Source organism: Stomoxys calcitrans, chromosome 5, assembly GCF_963082655.1.
Source record: "Stomoxys calcitrans chromosome 5, idStoCalc2.1, whole genome shotgun sequence".
Lineage (NCBI taxonomy): Eukaryota > Metazoa > Arthropoda > Insecta > Diptera > Muscidae > Stomoxys > Stomoxys calcitrans.
This window is the reverse complement of record NC_081556.1, coordinates 44,900,452-44,917,309: the sequence shown is the minus strand read 5'-3', so window position 1 is coordinate 44,917,309 and position 16,858 is coordinate 44,900,452. Positions and strand designations below refer to the sequence as shown.

The 16,858-nt window shown below is 41.6% G+C and overlaps 1 protein-coding gene across 1 annotated transcript in view; it reads left to right on the top strand.

The window, feature by feature from the left end:
• Window positions 1–3,855: 3,855 nt before the first annotated feature.
• Window positions 3,856–16,858, top strand: part of LOC106094838 (serine-rich adhesin for platelets) — a 308,197-nt gene continuing 295,194 nt past the window's right edge. Inside the window, exon 1 of the mRNA XM_059368852.1 lies at window positions 3,856–3,904. The gene's annotated coding sequence lies outside the window, so the exon portion shown is untranslated. The remainder of the gene's footprint in view (window positions 3,905–16,858) is intronic.

The window sequence follows — 16,858 nt, the reverse complement described above, 5'->3', positions numbered from 1 at the left end:
GATATTGAAGCTATATCGGGTAATGAACCAATTTGGATCATACTTTGCACAGTTGTTGAAGGTTAAACCAAAACACTTCATGCAAAATTTCAGCCAAATCGGATAATAATTACGCCCCCTAAAAGCTAGCGAAGTCAAGATCCGAGATGGATTTATATGGGACCTAAATCAGGTTATGAACCGATTTGGACCATACTTAGCACCAGAGCATTTCATGTTAAATTTCAGCCATATCTGATAGTAATTGCGCCCTCTAGAGGCTGAAGACGTCAAGATCCGAGATCGGTTTATATGGGAGCTATATCAAAACAAGGACTGATATAACCTTTTCTAAATCCAAGTGCCTAGCTTTACTCCTTCGAAAGTTAGCGTTCTTTCGACAGGCGGACGGACGAACAGACGGACATAACTAAATCAACTTAGAAGGTCAAGAAGATCAAGAATTTATATGCATTGTTAGGTCTCAGATCAATATTTCGGTTAGTTAAAAATGGAGTAACGAAATTAGTATGCCTCCTTCCTATGGGGGAGGATATAAAAAGTAACTTCGAAAAAGGGGAGATATGTAACAGCTGTATTTATATAGTCCTCCCATCTTGACTCTGGTGAATCCGGATTCGTGTCTCTCATTTCCTCGTAAATGGCTCTACCGGTGTTATTATTCTCCATGGTCTGGTACTGCTTACTGTCCTGCAGTGGTTAAGGTTAAGTTGAATGAATTTCATCTTCCTTAAAACTAAGCGCCTTTTGGTAGAATGGAGACCTGTAGCTTCCAGCAATGTGGTTTCGGTTTTTGACATCGCTGTTTTAATACAGCATGCAGATTGGCTCCTTGTCGAAGTCTCAAGCTATGTGTTCCTCCGGTACACATTTTTGGCAGAGTCTGAATCTATCCACCTGAGACTTACAAGCTCTTGCAATATGTCCAAATTTTTGACATCTAAAACTCCGTCTCTCTTATTCGACACGATGTTCATCCAATCTTTACATTTCTCATTTGGAGAGTTCGGTTGGCTACTTCAGCTGGCAGGCTTATTTTTGCAGTTTACATACCTCCATAAGCCTTCTTTAAACTTTTTATTGCATATTCATCTATGGTTGTTAATTGCAGAGCTTCAGCAAAGGCAGTGTATGTTTCCGTTTTGGTTGTAATGTCATCCATGCCTCTGCAGTCTATGACAACCTCGTGATTGTGGGTCTTAATTTCGACTTGACCACCCAGGCATTGTTTAATTTTATCGTTGAACTTCTTTGTAATGTTCCGAATAGGGTTTTAAGCTCCAGAGGAAGATCACTTTGTTCCTGCAGGTCTTGGTATGAAGTTCTCTCCTTGGTAGATATAACCATTGTGTCTGGTTTACTTTTCGGGGTCTTACTTACCCTTTCTTCTTGACGATTTTGCAACCCTTTTTGTCTTTGTGGGCTCCGCTGTTATTTGTTGCCCCATTGGGGGTTCTGTGGTCACCGCTCCACTGCCCATGTCTGGTTTATGTCTTTTTGGGGATGGAATTGTTTTTGTGTGGTTCGCATTACCAAGGTTACGTTTAGGCTGCCGTTTCGAGGGCCAAACTTTTGGCGATATCTGTGTGGCTTTCCCAATTTTTTCCAAGTTTTCTCAAGAGCATATCTCATGCTTTTGGTTTCGCACCCATTTGTAGGTTAACCTGATTTTCCTGTTTTGCTGCTTGATTATGTAATGCACGTTGTTACTACACTTTACGTAATCCATCAGTTCGGCGATTTGGTTTCCCAATGCAGCAAATGCATCATTTCCTAAGAGTGAAGTTGTCTTCCTCTCCAGTGGGTCTTGTTGCTGCTTATATTCCAAACTTGTAGCATTAGCTGTTATCCCAGCCAAGCTTGAAACAGGGGTTTCAATGCAGTCATTTGTTGACGACGATGGGTAGCCTGCTTGCGCTTACCGCTCTTATCAGCTGTTACTTTTAGCTTGCTTTAGAAAAAAAGTGTAAAAAAAGTATATTTGATAAATGTTCAATCTAAGTATTATTAAAAATGCATTTACTTTCTTTTAAAAAATCCGCAATTACTTTTTGGGCAACCCAATAAATGCCCTCGGCTTCAATGCCTTAAGCACATCCATACTATCCGCATAAATCCTGAATTTCAAAGCGGTAAATCACTTTGAGGATTTTCCTAAATGGCATAGATGTCCGAATAAAATACGAACAGTGTATCTCGAAGTGGTACCCCAATCGTCACTTTGACTCCATAACAGGAGCTGTCAGTGAGAAGAAGAAGGGAACCATAAAAATCTTATGGATCGATTTCAGCGCCATTTAGTTGGCACTTCACTTACTCTACCTACCGCACCGACAGTATCCAGAATGGAACTGTGGCCTTACCCGTTCTCCTTTAGCACGCCGCTCAAGATCAGCTTAAGCGCAACTTTATCGTCACTATTCCGAATACTGTCCACTATAGTCTGTATAGCCTGCCAGCAGTGAGTATCCCAACGCTGCTGTGATTCCGATGCAGGTCAGTCCTTGCTTCTTCTCCAATTGCATGGTATGAGTCTTCCTAACTACAGCCTTCCCCATACCAGTGTCCTATATGTCAGCACTGATCCCACAATAGGCAATAAATCATCTCTGGTTTATTACTCACTTCCTATCTTCCTTCAGAAGTAGAAAGCACACAGGGCCGTTCGCTTTTTCTCTGCATTCCATTTCCAGCAAAGGAAGCCCGCCATGGAGATATGTCTCAATTTCTCGTACCACCATATGAAAGGCCGTCTCTTACCGTCCGTCAGTCTTTCGGTCTGTCCGTCCATCTGTGGGTCTGCCTGTCTGTGAGTCTGTCCTTCCGTCTGTTCGGTCTATCTTCGGTCTGTCTGTCGTCTGTCTTTCGTCTGTCTGTCGTCTGTCTGTCTGTCGTCTGTCTGTCGTCTGTCTCTCGTCTGTCTGTCGTCTGTCTGTCGTCTGTTTGTCGTCTGTCTCTCGTCTGTCTGTCGTCTGTCTGTCGTCTGTCTGTCGTCTGTCTGTCGTCTGTCTGTCGTCTGTCTGTCGTCTGTCTGTCGTCTGTCTGTCGTCTGTCTGTCGTCTGTCTGTCGTCTGTCTGTCGTCTGTCTGTCGTCTGTCTGTCGTCTGTCTGTCGTCTGTCTGTCGTCTGTCTGTCGTCTGTTTGTCTGTCTGTCTGTCTGTCCGTCTGTCTGTCGTCTGTCTGTCTGTCCTGCTGTCTGTCGTCTGTCTGTCCGGCTGTCTGTCTGTCTTCCCATCTTCCCAGTCTGTGCGTCTGTCTGTCTCTCTGTGGGTCTGGGGGTCTGTCTGTCTGTCTATGTGGGTTTCTCTGTCTTTCCTTTCTTTCATCCATCATTCCGTCCATATGTTCGTCCGTCTGTCCGTCTATCTCTGTGTCTGTCTGTCTGTTCGTGTATCTATCCGTCTGTATGTCTGTCCGTCCGTCTGTATGTCAATCCTTTCGTTCATCTTGAGACTTGAAATTTTACACAAATGCTTCTTATTAGTGTACATAGGTTGGAATTGTAAATGGACCAAAAACCGATCTCCCGATTTGAGCTCCTGAATGATGCAATTATCTACTTTTTTGGCCCAAATGTTGCATATGGTGTTCTGTTATGTCTTCCAACCTCAGTGCGGAGTATGGTATGAATTATCACTTTACTTGATATCGCTACCAAATGAACCATTCCTCCTATTTAACTTTTGGAACATCTTCAGCACGCAATTCTTTCCGATTTTAAAAAGAAATTTCCAAGTACACTAGAATCTAATAAATGAAGTCCATAATGTTCTTCTTTTTTTTGAAAATATTTGTACATTTTTTGTCGCAAGCTCTTTTTTATGTTTTCTAACTTATATTTCTGTTGCCTTCCCTTTTCAGTGTGCAATTAATGATTACCTGGTGTTCAAAGATATATTTAAAGGTAAGACATTATTTCATTGTACAAAAATTCCTTATAACATATGGAAAAAATTTCACCGCTGTGCCTTTCAACTCCCCACTTTCATTAAACCAAAATGACCCAATAAATATTTAATTTTCAAAGTCATCATCATTGTATCGTCATCGTCATCATCTACAACAGCAGCAGCGGCAGCAACAACAACAACAGTCTAATATAGAATTCATAGCAGTCATCAATAGCCAGGCAGCCACGCATTCATTTGCATGCACAGCCAAATGATTGAGTAGGGTAGGGGGGGAGGGAGGTGAGGAAAAACAAAAATGATTAATTTGTTGCCAAACCAATGAAGGCAGTGTGAAGGTTTGTGTCTTAAGTCTTTTGTTATGTTTAGTAGAGAGCTCATATGAAGAGACATGAATATGATGTTTAGACTTAAATGATCTACCTGTAGGCTCTATTTTTTATTGCCAGAGAAGAATTTCACTTTTGTTCTCTTTTGGCCAGCTGTTGTCTGGCTGCATGGATTATCTACTAGGTCAAATAGAGATCATTAATTGTTTTAGTTTTTTTTTTCTTTTTTGATATAAAACAGCATTCAATGTTGGAGTTTGTCTAACAAGCATGAGAGTTCTTTTGAAAAAAAAACGTTTATCTGGTTTTTTTTGCCCATTCTCTACTTCTCTCCTTTGTGTGTCAATGATAGCAGTGACATTTAACCTAAAAATAAATCAATTAAGCGTTTTTGCACAAACGTTTAGCAGATTTAGCAGAAATTTTTGGTGGGTTTCTAGGGTGAGCAACAGCAACGGCAAAAAGGCATTTTGTAAAAACGATATCAAAAGCTGGCAAACAAATGAGAAACAGCTTCCAACGATAATCAATCATTGTGGCCTAGAGGGGGGTAAACAAAACCGCCGGCTTTAATAATACGAGCAAATAAAATTCAATAAACAAATGCACCGATATCAAGAACTTGAAAACATTTTCGAAATCGATATGGGTGTTAGTTAGTTTTTGCTGTTTGCAAAAAGAGAAATTTGAGCAAAGTAACTCATTGGGGGGTTCCACAAAGCCAAGGGAAACTTTGAAATAGTTTCGAAAGCGAATGGCTTGTGGGAGTGTTACTCGGTCCATTAACCATCATCATTTTGGTTACAAAATTAGGCTTTTGCTTTCCTTATCGCTTACATCAAAACTCATTGCCATTATCACGCTTATCATAATTGATTTTTTTTTTTGGTTTTTTTTTTGGTGCTTGTGTCTTAACAAATTTTTATTTATGTTAACAAAACGTCTATTAATGAACATTGTAAATGTGCAAACATCACAACGGGTCAATGGGATCAAAGTTTTGAGCAGTGCTTTGCCAAGCCAAAAAAAAATGGTGATTTCAGCAAGAAAGAGTTCAAAATCAATGAAAGAAGTATGGCATGGGCATGAAACCCCCTCAAATAACACAATATTTTGCTTTTTTGTGTTTTTTTAGACTCAAGTTATTGGCTTTAGACCAAGTCATGCAGTATAGGCCACAAGTCTTTGTGTGTGTCTGTTTTTAATTGCCAAATCATGTAATATTGCAAAATGAAAATGTTTAACAAGCGATATCTTCACTTTGTAAGGTAACCATCATCATTGACAGTAGTACCATGAGCACCACCATCATCCTCGTCATCATCATCATCATCATCATCATCACTGAAATACAAGCACAGCTAATGTTAAACAGCAATGAGTTTCCGACAAACGAAAAAAAGGCATACAGCAGCAGACCCAAAGTAAAAGAGCCCAAAAAACTGAAAATGAAATGTTTTCTAAGGAAACCTTTTTTCACTCTGGACAAATACCCTGATGGGTCTAAGTGGCCAAAGATATTGGGCCATAGACGACGGCCACGACTGACTACCTAGATGATGATGATATTGATGGAGACTCTGGATGAGGTTACATACACAATGGTGAGGATTTCAATAGAGGCCATTAGTTTTTGTGGACACAAAAATACGGCATTGCTTTATAAAGTAGCACTAGGGAAGAGATGCCTTACAGAGAATGCTACGATAACGAAATGAACCAAGTACAACCCCATTAAATTTGGTCTATATGGCAGCTTTAACCAAATAGAGCCCGATATAAACCAACTTCGGCAAGAATTAAAGGCGTCTAAGTCAACTCACTGTTCCAAATTTTACCGAAATCGCACAATGAAAGCCTCTCTTAGGGGCCTTACACCACAAGTCGGCGTATCGGGAAGACCAAAAGCCCGAGGGAAAGACCAAGTGGTGAAAGATAACTCGAAACTTGTTGTCAGAGATTTTAGAAGAAGAGCAGAAAATCGAGGCGCTTGAGACGCTTTTATAAGTTCAGCTAATGGGACAAATGTCCAAATGGTCCAAACCGGTCCATAACCTGATATCGATCTCATACAAGCCGATTTCTAGATTTGATTTATTGAGCTTTTAGAGGACCCAAATCTTATCCAATTTGGCTGAAATGTTGCACGCGGCATTTTGCCATGACTTCCAACCACTGTGCCAAGTATTACTCAAACCGGCCCATAACCTGATATAGTCCCCAGATAAATCTTGCGATATGACTTCCTGAGCCTCATGAGGGCGCAACTACTATTCAGGTGAAGTTAGGAAGTTGAACACCTTCTGACTGCCAGTGCAGGACACACACAGTAGATGTTCTATAGTTTTGTCCTACTCGAAGTCTGTCAGCATGTTTTCCAATCAGACAGTGACTTGTCATGAGGGAGACGTCTGTTCTAATCAGCGACAGGAAAGCAGTAGACCTTTTCATGTCTAAATAAGGCCATATAATGTTGGAATGTGCACAACCTCCTCCCCTTTGTGATCATCTATCATTCGAACTTGTTCCTGAAAACTTAGCTTACATGTCGTTCGAGGCATACCCACAGATTTAAAATTCACATGTTACGGCTGCCGGGCCACAGAGATATCCCAGGGAATTGTAAAGCGGACGAGCTTGCGAGACCAGAAACTACCTTACACATACCAGGGATACTGGAATCTGTGGGCATGCCTCTAGCGACATGTAAGTTAAGTTTTCAGGGCCAGGCCCGAAGAACAAAGATGGGGCCGTGAGCATTCCGAAACTATGTGGTCTCCTAGACTTGAAGAGGTCTACTGCTTTGCTGTCATTGGCTAGAACAGACGTCTCAGTCATTGTGTCCGTCATGACAGGTCACTGTCTAATCGGAAAACTTGAGGTGTGGACGATTTCTCCTTGGATGCTTGATTAACTGCTGCTGTCGAAGTACTTTGAGCCCAGTCCAACTTTGTGACCCACCAGCACAGGGCTTGTCGGGTCCCGTTTCGAAGGCATCCCCTCTTGTCTTGATTGTGGCAGGGGGATTTTCAGTCCCCTGCAATCCGTCAGACTTTAGCCATGTGGTCGATAGTTCCTCAGGCAAGTGTTCAGCAACAACTGCTGAGTCGTCTCCTTCCCCTTCCCCAACCCTACCGCTTCTATACACCTTCAGTTGCAACTTGTTGAATCCGCAGGATACAACCCCTTCAGACTTGTTGAGGTCTGCGAGACAGCCGGAGTTTAGTACGAATACTGCATATCTTCGGTCACCTTCAGCCTCATCCAATCAACCAAACTTCCAGTCGGTGGTTGGAAGATTGGGATTACATTCCCTTAGTTTTCCAAGTATTGATTGAGGATCTGAGGGTATTTTTGCTACCAAAGCATGCGCCATTGGTCGAGAAGGAATATCTTCCTTCTTGACTAAATCCAGTGCTGCGCCTGGCCAGATCTCACCAATATTTTTTAGCGCACAACGATACATATCAATTGAGCGTTGATCCTCGAAGGCAATTAGTCTGTATCGACCCCGATACCAGCATGCATCGTCACAAACTGGAGGAGACCCAGGAAATTCCTCAAAGACATCTGAGTACACAGATGACAGTCTATTGACTATCCCACTCCAATTATTCTTCTCTCTTGTCGACAACCGCCATAACCAAACTGTCCCCAGCGACATTAGCAAAGGTTTTTGGACCCATCTCGCTGTTCTTCGCCCTTATTCTTTTAGGCATGGGATGCCCTCCAGGTGACTAAATGTGTAGTCTTTGGGGTAGCCTGTGCAGCGAATTCCCGAGCCCAATTCAGGAGAATCTCTCTCCCTATTTGTGAGAGTCTTAGGATCATTCGCACCAAGCCTCTCAATAAACCTGTTATTGCAACCTCTTAGAGAGCGTTTTGGTTTGCCAGAGAAGGCCGATAACCAGGTGTCTTCGTCAAAAGGCCTGGCTGATCAGTTGTCTGTCGGTTAGTGGATCTTGGAGCAGTTACTCCACCAGTCGAGGTCTCAGTGGCAGACAATATGCTTGGAGTCCATTCGAAGCCTACTACCGAGCTGTAAATCTGCCCCTAAACTGGAAACATACGCGGATCATCAACTGCCTAATGAATAAAACTATGGTGGTTATGCTTGAGTGACTGAAAATTTCCGAAAATAACTACCTGCTATGAGTTAAAGAATATTCCTGCGGAGAGCGAAAACAAAATGTTCACTCCACTTAACAGTTCAAACAAAAATTCCTATAGAAATAAAATTTTGATAAATTCTCCCAACTCTTGCACAAATACTGAGTGCCTATGATGCTCGATATGATAAGGAGGGTTATTGGTGCCTTTAAATAACCAATGGCCACCTTGTTCCCGCGGGGATCGGTTCTTTGGCCGGAACGAGCTTGATAATCTACAAGAGTCTGACGAGGATCGTCACCTTGACATGAAAATGTGGCTACAACAACAACCCTCATAACCACCAAGGTGGCAGGTTTAAATAGTTTTCATAAAGTTATTGTAGCCGCAGGTGGTAGCTACCAAGTGAATGCTAACAAATGACTCAAATAGGAAGATTGTGATTAGAGCTCAATCACCACAAGGAAGGGTTGTGTACCCTTTTTTGGCTCTTGGATATCTGTGGGATTTTCAGGTCATTTGAAAAGGACAGTTAAAGTTTGTTGGCTACGAGGATGACATTGTCATCATTATGTGTGGCCGTGCTTATAGTATGGTGCCAAAATGTTCTTGGTATGTTCAGGGGACCTCTCCTAGATGTCATGAAGCTGCCACTCTCACTAATAAATGTCCTGAAAAAACATTGCAATGCCAGGACTTTGACCTTGCGCTGTTCACATGGCGGACTTAAGCTTGATTTGAGGGGATGATGAGGTGTCATAGACGGTTGAACACCTATTGTGAGACTGCCCTGAAATTGCGAAATTGGGTGCAGGATTATGGCTGCCCAAGATCTATTTTTCCATCTAAATTCTCTTCATGCTAAAGTCCTTTCGCCGTTCTTGACTACTATAGCTTTAAATTGCATATTAAAGGGAGCTTCTCCAGACCTCTTTTTTATACCCTCCACCATAGGATGGGGGGTATACTAATTTCGTTATTCTGTTTGTAACTACTCGAAATATTCGTCTGAGACTCCATAAAGTGTTTATATTCTTGATCGTCGTGACATTTTATATCGATCTAGCCATGTCCGTCCGTTCGTCCGTTCGTTCGTTCGTCCGTCCGTCCGTTCGTCCGTCTGTCCGTTTGTCCGTCCGTCCGTCTATCTGTCTGTCGAAAGCACGCTAACTTTCGAAGGAGTAGAGCTGGCCGCTTGAAATTTTGCACAAATACTTCTTATTAGTGTAGGTCGGTTGGGATTGTAAATGGGCCATATCGGTCCATGTTTTGATATAGCTGCCACATAAACCGATCTTGGGTCTTGACTTCTTGAGCCTCTAGCGTGCGCAATTCTTATCCGATCAGAATGAAATTTTGCACGACGTGTTTTGTTATGATATCCAACAACTGTGCCAAGTATGGTTCAAATCGGTTCATAACCTGATATAGCTGCCATATAAACCGATCTTGGGTCTTGACTTCTTGAGCCTCTAGAGTGCGCCATTCTTATCCGATTGAAATGAAATTTTGCACGACGTGTTTTCTTATTATATCCAACAACAGTGCCAAGTATGGTTCAAATCGGTCCATAACCTGATATTGCTACCATATAAACCGATCTTAGGTCTTGACTTCTTGACCCTCTAGAGGGCCCAATTCTTATCCGATTGGAATGGAACTTCGCACGACGTGTTTTGTTATGATACCCAACAACTGTGCCAAGTATGGTTCAAATCGGTCCATAACCTGATATAGCTACCATATAAACCGATCTTGGGTCTTGACTTCTTGACTCTCTAGAGGGCACAATTCTTATCCGATTTGAATGAATTTTTGCACGACGTGTTTTGTTATGATACCCAACAACTGTGCCAAGTATGGTTTAAATCGGTTCATAAACTGATATAGCTCCCATATAAACCGATCTTGGGTCTTGACTTCTTGAGCCTCTAGAGGGCGCAATTCTAATCCGATTGGAATGAAATTTCGCACGACGTGTTTTGATATCCAACAACTGTACCAAGTATGTTTCAAATCGGTTCATAACCTGATAAAGGTGTCATAAAAACCCATCTGGGGTCTTGACTTCTTGAGCTTCTAGAGGGCGTAGTTCCTATCCGATTTGGCTTAAATTTTGCATGACGTGTTTCGCTATGACTTTCAACAACTGTGGTAAGTTAGGTTCAAATCGGTCAATAACCTGATGTAGCTCCTATATAAACCGATCTTGGGTCTTGACTTCTTGAGCCTCTAGAGGGCGCAATTTTCATCCGATTTGGTTGAAATTTTGCCTGACGTATTTTATTATGGCAACTGTGCCAAATAAGGTTCAAATCGGTACATAACCTGATAAAGCTGTCATATAAACCGATCTGGGATCTTGACTTCTTGAGACTCTAGAGGGCGCAATTATTATCCGATTTGTATGAATCTTTGTACTACGGATGCCGATTGTGGTCCGAACCGGACCATATCTTGATATCGCTTTAATAGCAGAGCAAATCTTTTCTCTTTTCTCTTAGAAGAGATGTCGGAAAATAAACTCGACAAATGCGATCTATGGTGGAGGGTATATAAGATTCGGCCCGGCCGAACTTAGCACGTTTTTAATTGTTTTGTCTAAGAAGAGATGCCGGGAAAAGAACTCGTCTTAGCGCTGCCTTATAGGCCTCCCAATCGGGTGATGCTCTATTGAAGAGTTTTGTGTAGCCCTTCATTATACCAACCAGATCTGGGGACCATCTGGGGGGAGGTCGCTGTTTGTCCCTTGGTTTGGTTTAAGGACATGCTGACACAAGATGAGATTTCTATTCTCAGCCTTACAGTCGTCCCAATCATTCGGTGCCCTTGTGGCTTTCCCCCTGTTGAAAAGTTTTCTGCAGACCAACCAATTCTGGGGTCCACCTCGGCGGGATACATTTTGTTCTGATTGATGCTATATAAACGCAAAGCTAAAATGAATAAATATTTAATATGGGTTGCCCAAAAAGTAATTGCGGATTTTTTAAAAGAAAATGCATTTTTAATAAAACTTAGAATGAACTTTAATCAAATATACTTTTTTTTACACTTTTTTTCTAAAGCAAGCTAAAAGTAACAGCTGATAACTGACAGAAGAAAGAATGCAATTACAGAGTCACAAGCTGTGAAAAAATTTGTCAACGCCGACTATATGAAAAATCCGCAATAACATTTTGGGCAACCCAATATTTTATTTATGTGCTCTATCAATTATTTTTGTAAGTTTTCATCACACAAAACAAAAAACTGTAAGAAAATCCCCTGAAAATTTTTTCTTCAAAAAGGTTTTAAGTTTTCCCTTCCTCGGACGAGAAAATCCAAAAAAAAAAAATTTAGTAAAGGGTCATAGTTGAATGGTTTTAAGGAAGCTTACAAATATGTAAGGCAGACACAGCAAAAATTACAAAAACAATAAAGACAAACAAACTTTGAACAAATATTTAAAATTGCATGTTGTAACTCATGTTTTCAGCAGCACAAAAAAAAAAAAAACAGAAAATCAAAAAAAGAAATAACTCCTCACTGTCTAGAGTAAGACAAGCAAAGATGAAAAGGTTGTCATGTTCGGTGATGATGAGCCACCAGAGTTGTTCGTTTTTCGCTTTTCGTTTTGAGATTTCTTTAGTTTTTTCTTTTTTTTTGGGACTTTAATGTCTACAAATTTGTTTGGCTTTTCTTTTTGGCTTTATTTGGACTCACTATCGTTTAGTTGAAATCATAACGAAATGAAAAGGTTTCTGGTTGCTGCTTGGTTTCCTACAAAAAAATGTGGGAAACTGGAGTAGTTTTAGAGAAACATAAAAAATTAAGAAGAGGACCTTTTCGAGGCTTTCATGTTGATTTTAGATAAATTGTTTTAATTTTGAAATAAATTTTACTTTATTTATGTTCATTTTTCGTTTAGCTTATTTAAGCATTTGGAAAGTGAGAAAATCTTTGGAGTGATGCCTTCATGGGAATTTCTTGATTTTTTTTTTTTGTTTTTGTCTCAAAAAGGACTAGGCCACAAACGTGCCAAGGCGATTAAAATGATGTCTAACTGATTTAAAGGGAAAATAGGAAAATATCTCCTATTAACGAACGGAGTTACTATGGGGGTACCTAAAACCATTAATAGATTATTTCTCTTCCCATAGAATGAATAGCTTTCTCCTGCAAAAAAGTATTATTTCTCCCATCTATTCACATAATTAATAAAGCAAAGGTAGCATCACAAAGCTTATGGAGGTATATAAAAATTCCATTTTTACTGGGAATCAGGTCATCAAAATCTTTACTTTAGGACATTCTGTCAACATTTTATTTCTTTAGAAATTTTGTCAAAATTTCATTTCCATAAGTAATTTGTACAAAATTTCATATTGTTAATAATTGATTTCTATAAGAAATTAAGAGAAAGTTTAATTTTTGTAGGAAATTTTGGCAAAATTTCATTTCTATGGAAAATGTTGCCAAAATTTCATTGCTAAAGAAAATTCTTTTTAGATTTTCCCCTCTGTTAAAAATTTGATCAAATCTTCACTTAACTAGGTGGACCAAGCCCACTTCTCTGTACCTTCTTTCCCTCTCAAAATGTAAATTAGGCCATGAGCATTCCATTAAGGAACAGGGGAAAACTTCTGAGTGCTATCCAATTCATGGTTAAGGTCCTTTTTATAGCCAAATGCGAACGGCGCGCCGCAGTGCAACAACTCTTAGGGAAGAGGTTTTTACATGGCATGGTTCCTCACAAATGTCGCCATCATTAGGAGGGGAGAACCGCAGAAAATTTTTTCTAATGTTCCCTTCAGGATTTGACCCCAGGCATTCAGCATCAAAGGCGGACATGCTAAACTCTGCGCTACGGTGGCCTCCTACCCTCTGTAATAGCTATTATTTGAGCTCTATATTGGTTTATATTGGAGCCCTATTGAAAGTGGTCCACTCCCGAATGTCCTTCATTTGAGCCCCATATTGACATGGTCGTTAAATATGTTCCGTTTGGGGGGTGTTTAAGGAGTGTGGGACACCCACATACTTTGGTTATCAGACTCGTTTTCTACTCCCAAATACCTTTCGTTTAAGTCCCATATTGTCATGGTTGGTCCAAATCTACTTTTAGCGGGCTTTGTGGGTGGGTGCTTCCTTGCCACTCTGGAGTAAGAAGTTGGCTCATTACCATTCTCAGCGTCCACCTTCCCTTTCCGTGATGGCTGTGGTCGTCTTTGGAAATCACAATTCTCAATGAAAACTCATGGGCCGTGCGTGCTTTCTTCGTTCCTGTTCCGACTTTGCCTCCCTCCGCAGGACACCGTTTATTGCGGGAGGGCTGCCTTGATTATCCCAGAGCGGGGAGCTCTTTTTCTTCTTCAGCGTCCTGGCAGTGTAATGCTCTTCGGGAGTTTTGATTCTCTTTCCCTTCCGCTTCGGTATAAGTGTTTGGAATATCAGTTCTATCTCTTCCAGCATCCTGCATTTTCGCCCGATTGCGTTGCCTGTGCATACTCCCCTTTCTCCTTCGTCATGTCCTGGATCGCTTTCTCGGTCTGCTTGTGAGCTTAGCAAAGCCATCGCTCACTTCTGCCATCATCCTGCTGCCCTCATCTCTCGATTTGGTTGCGATGACTGTTTCCGTTGCAATGACCAGTCAGGACTCCTACTAGCAGTCCTAAGTCATGCTTTCTCATCCCCAGGATAAGTGAAGTCCAGTTTCGCGAAATACTCGGTTGTTGACACCCTACAACCTACACCACTAATCCACGCCTTATTCGGGCAGTCATCATAGAAGGCGCCCACCCTACCAAGAAGCTCGCACAGTGGAGATCGCACTGATACCATTACAGGATCTGCGGCCAACTCGTCCCTGGCCAACTCGTCTGCCGCTTCGTTCCCCGCTAAACCTCGATGGTCTGGGATCCAGCAGAGCCTGATAGCATTTCCTATGGTTCGTAGAAGATGCAAAGCTTTTTCGATCTCACGCAGCCCAACGCCAGCGCCTTCAGCGTTGCCAGACTGTCCACTCCCGCTCCCGGCGGCCCGATCAGAACGTCTTCAGTGGCTTTGGGAACGCGAAGTCCTTCGCCTGAAAGACGCTGTAGCCATCTAGAAGTCTATAAGATTCCCTGGTGCCAAGGAATTTAATGAAAACTCCAAAAAATGCTCCAGTGCCCCTATTCCATTTAGACCCAGTGGGTCCCAGAAAAGGCGGAATGCTCGCAACCCAGCGATATCTTTACGGGAAAACCACTTCGAACACATGAACAAGGAAGAACTCCCCTGGTGTATAATCAGTCGCCCCGCTTATAGCATGGCGTTACGCGTTAGCCCCATGCCCCTGCAGAACAGAAGAATGACCCAAATTATAGAGGCGCCATGTACCTGACCCCCTCAGACTGATGACGATTTTCGTTGTCACACACCCAACATATAAATGCAAAAGCTTAAGATCGAGAATGGCATTCATAGCCTCTCTCGGGTCACTTTTCCTTGCCCCAGAGATTAGCATTGCCACGGTACGCTGTACCTTCTCGATAATCTTACGAAGGTCATATTTGTCTAGAGCAGACAAGCATAGGTGAAAATTGGCCTAACGACCGCAGTAAACATCCAGTTCTCTGACCTCGGCCTAGGGCCCCAACTCCTTCCTCTTGAGTTGCGACAGGAGTAGAGCGCATTCAGTCCCCATTTGATACTTTCTTCGAAGTTTCTTCTCCAACTTAGTTTCTGGACCGGAATCACGCCCAACTACATGGCCTCCGAAGAGAGCGCCAACTTCATCCAGGAAAAGTCCCTTGAAAACACCCAGCTTCTTCCTCCTGGTGAAAAAGACCAGTTTAGTCGTTCTGGGATTTATGTCAAGTCCGTTGGCAATGGCCCATCCGTGTGAAGTGGTGGAATGGCTAAGCATAAATAACTTCTCAGACAGCCATTAAATGCCTGGAGAACGTATTTCTGAACACAAAAAACCGCCATCGACTGTCGCAGATCTCTCAACGAGATGGCTGAACAGTTTAAAATTCACCTGTTCTGGGTGCCGGGACACAGAGATATCCCAGGGAATTGTAAAGCGAACGAGCTTGGGTGACTAGCAACTACCCTACGCAGTGCGACACCTCTTTGGGGAGAAGTTTTGACATGGCATTCTATACAGTCTTTGGGAGGGGATTCTGATGTTCAAGCCAGGGTTCGAATACAGGCCTTCAGCGACATGGGTGTTCATGCTAACCTCTGCGCTATAAGGGGCCCCCATTTTATAGTCGTGTCCGAACGGCGTGACGCAGTGCGACACCTCTTTGGGGAGAAGTTTTTACATGGCATTCTAGCCAGTCTTTGGTAGGGGATTCTGATGTTCAAGCCAGGGTTCGAATACAGGCCTTCAGCGACATGGGTGTTCATGCTAACCTCTGCGCTATAAGGGGCCCCCATTTTATAGTCGAGTCCGAACGGTGTGACGCAGTGCGACACCTTTTTTGGGGAGAAGTTTTTACATGGCATTCTAGACATTCTTTGGGAGGGGATTCTGATGTTCTAGCCAGGGTTCGGTGAGTCGTCTGAATTGAGAACAGTATTTTTCTCCATTTATAATCATTTTTTTGTGAAAACGTTTTGCATAAGTTGAAGTCAGCCGTTGTTTATTGAAATTGATATTGCTACTAATAACCTTTAACGATAATTTGGCTAAAATTTTAAGTCAATATTTGTTTATTAATATTTGCTAATTGAGAGCATAAAACGCGGTGAATATGATAATGCCTTAATTAGTATGTAAGACTTCCATCACTGGTGTATGCGATTCACATCTTTACCACCTATTGCCTTTTTTTCGCCGTCTTAATCCACAAATGCTGGCTAATTTGTTAAACTTTGGATTTTATTGCCCGTCGGATAATGCAAAAACACTTTTTGGATTTAAATTTGGTAATTTTCATTACCGCATTACCGCCTGGATGGCTTTTGTTAATGTAATGCCGATTAAACTTGAATCAGTAAAATACGAATATTTTGAAGCCATATAGGATTTGGTTTGAGATAAGGTACTCGCAGGGCCCTAAAGTAAAGATAAAATTTGATAAAAATTTCCCATGGCAAAAAAGTTTTGAGATTTTTTTTATCATCAAAGAATTTTGACAATTTTCTTCTACCTTTTTCTGATACACTTGTAAAGAGTTCTTATTACCCAATGCCTGTATTTCGCAATTTGGTTGGCGATGAATGCAAACATCTTCCCATATAGCCAAGAGTTAATTATTTGGCAATATGCAAAGCACATCTCAAGACCAATCAACACCCCAGCATATCAATGCATTTTGGTTAACTCATCAATTTGCGTTTTGCTGGTGTAAAAACTATTCACATTTGATTATAAGCAAACAGCACGTTTATTTAATCTTTTATTTTGATATGATTTGGTTTTTGCATAAGGTGATTATTCTTTTCCACGAAAACGTGCTGGTGCGGTTGGTAGCTCATAACAAAAAACAAGAAACAAGTCAACCAAGTAAAGCATTTTACTTAAAGCTGTTGGCGTTT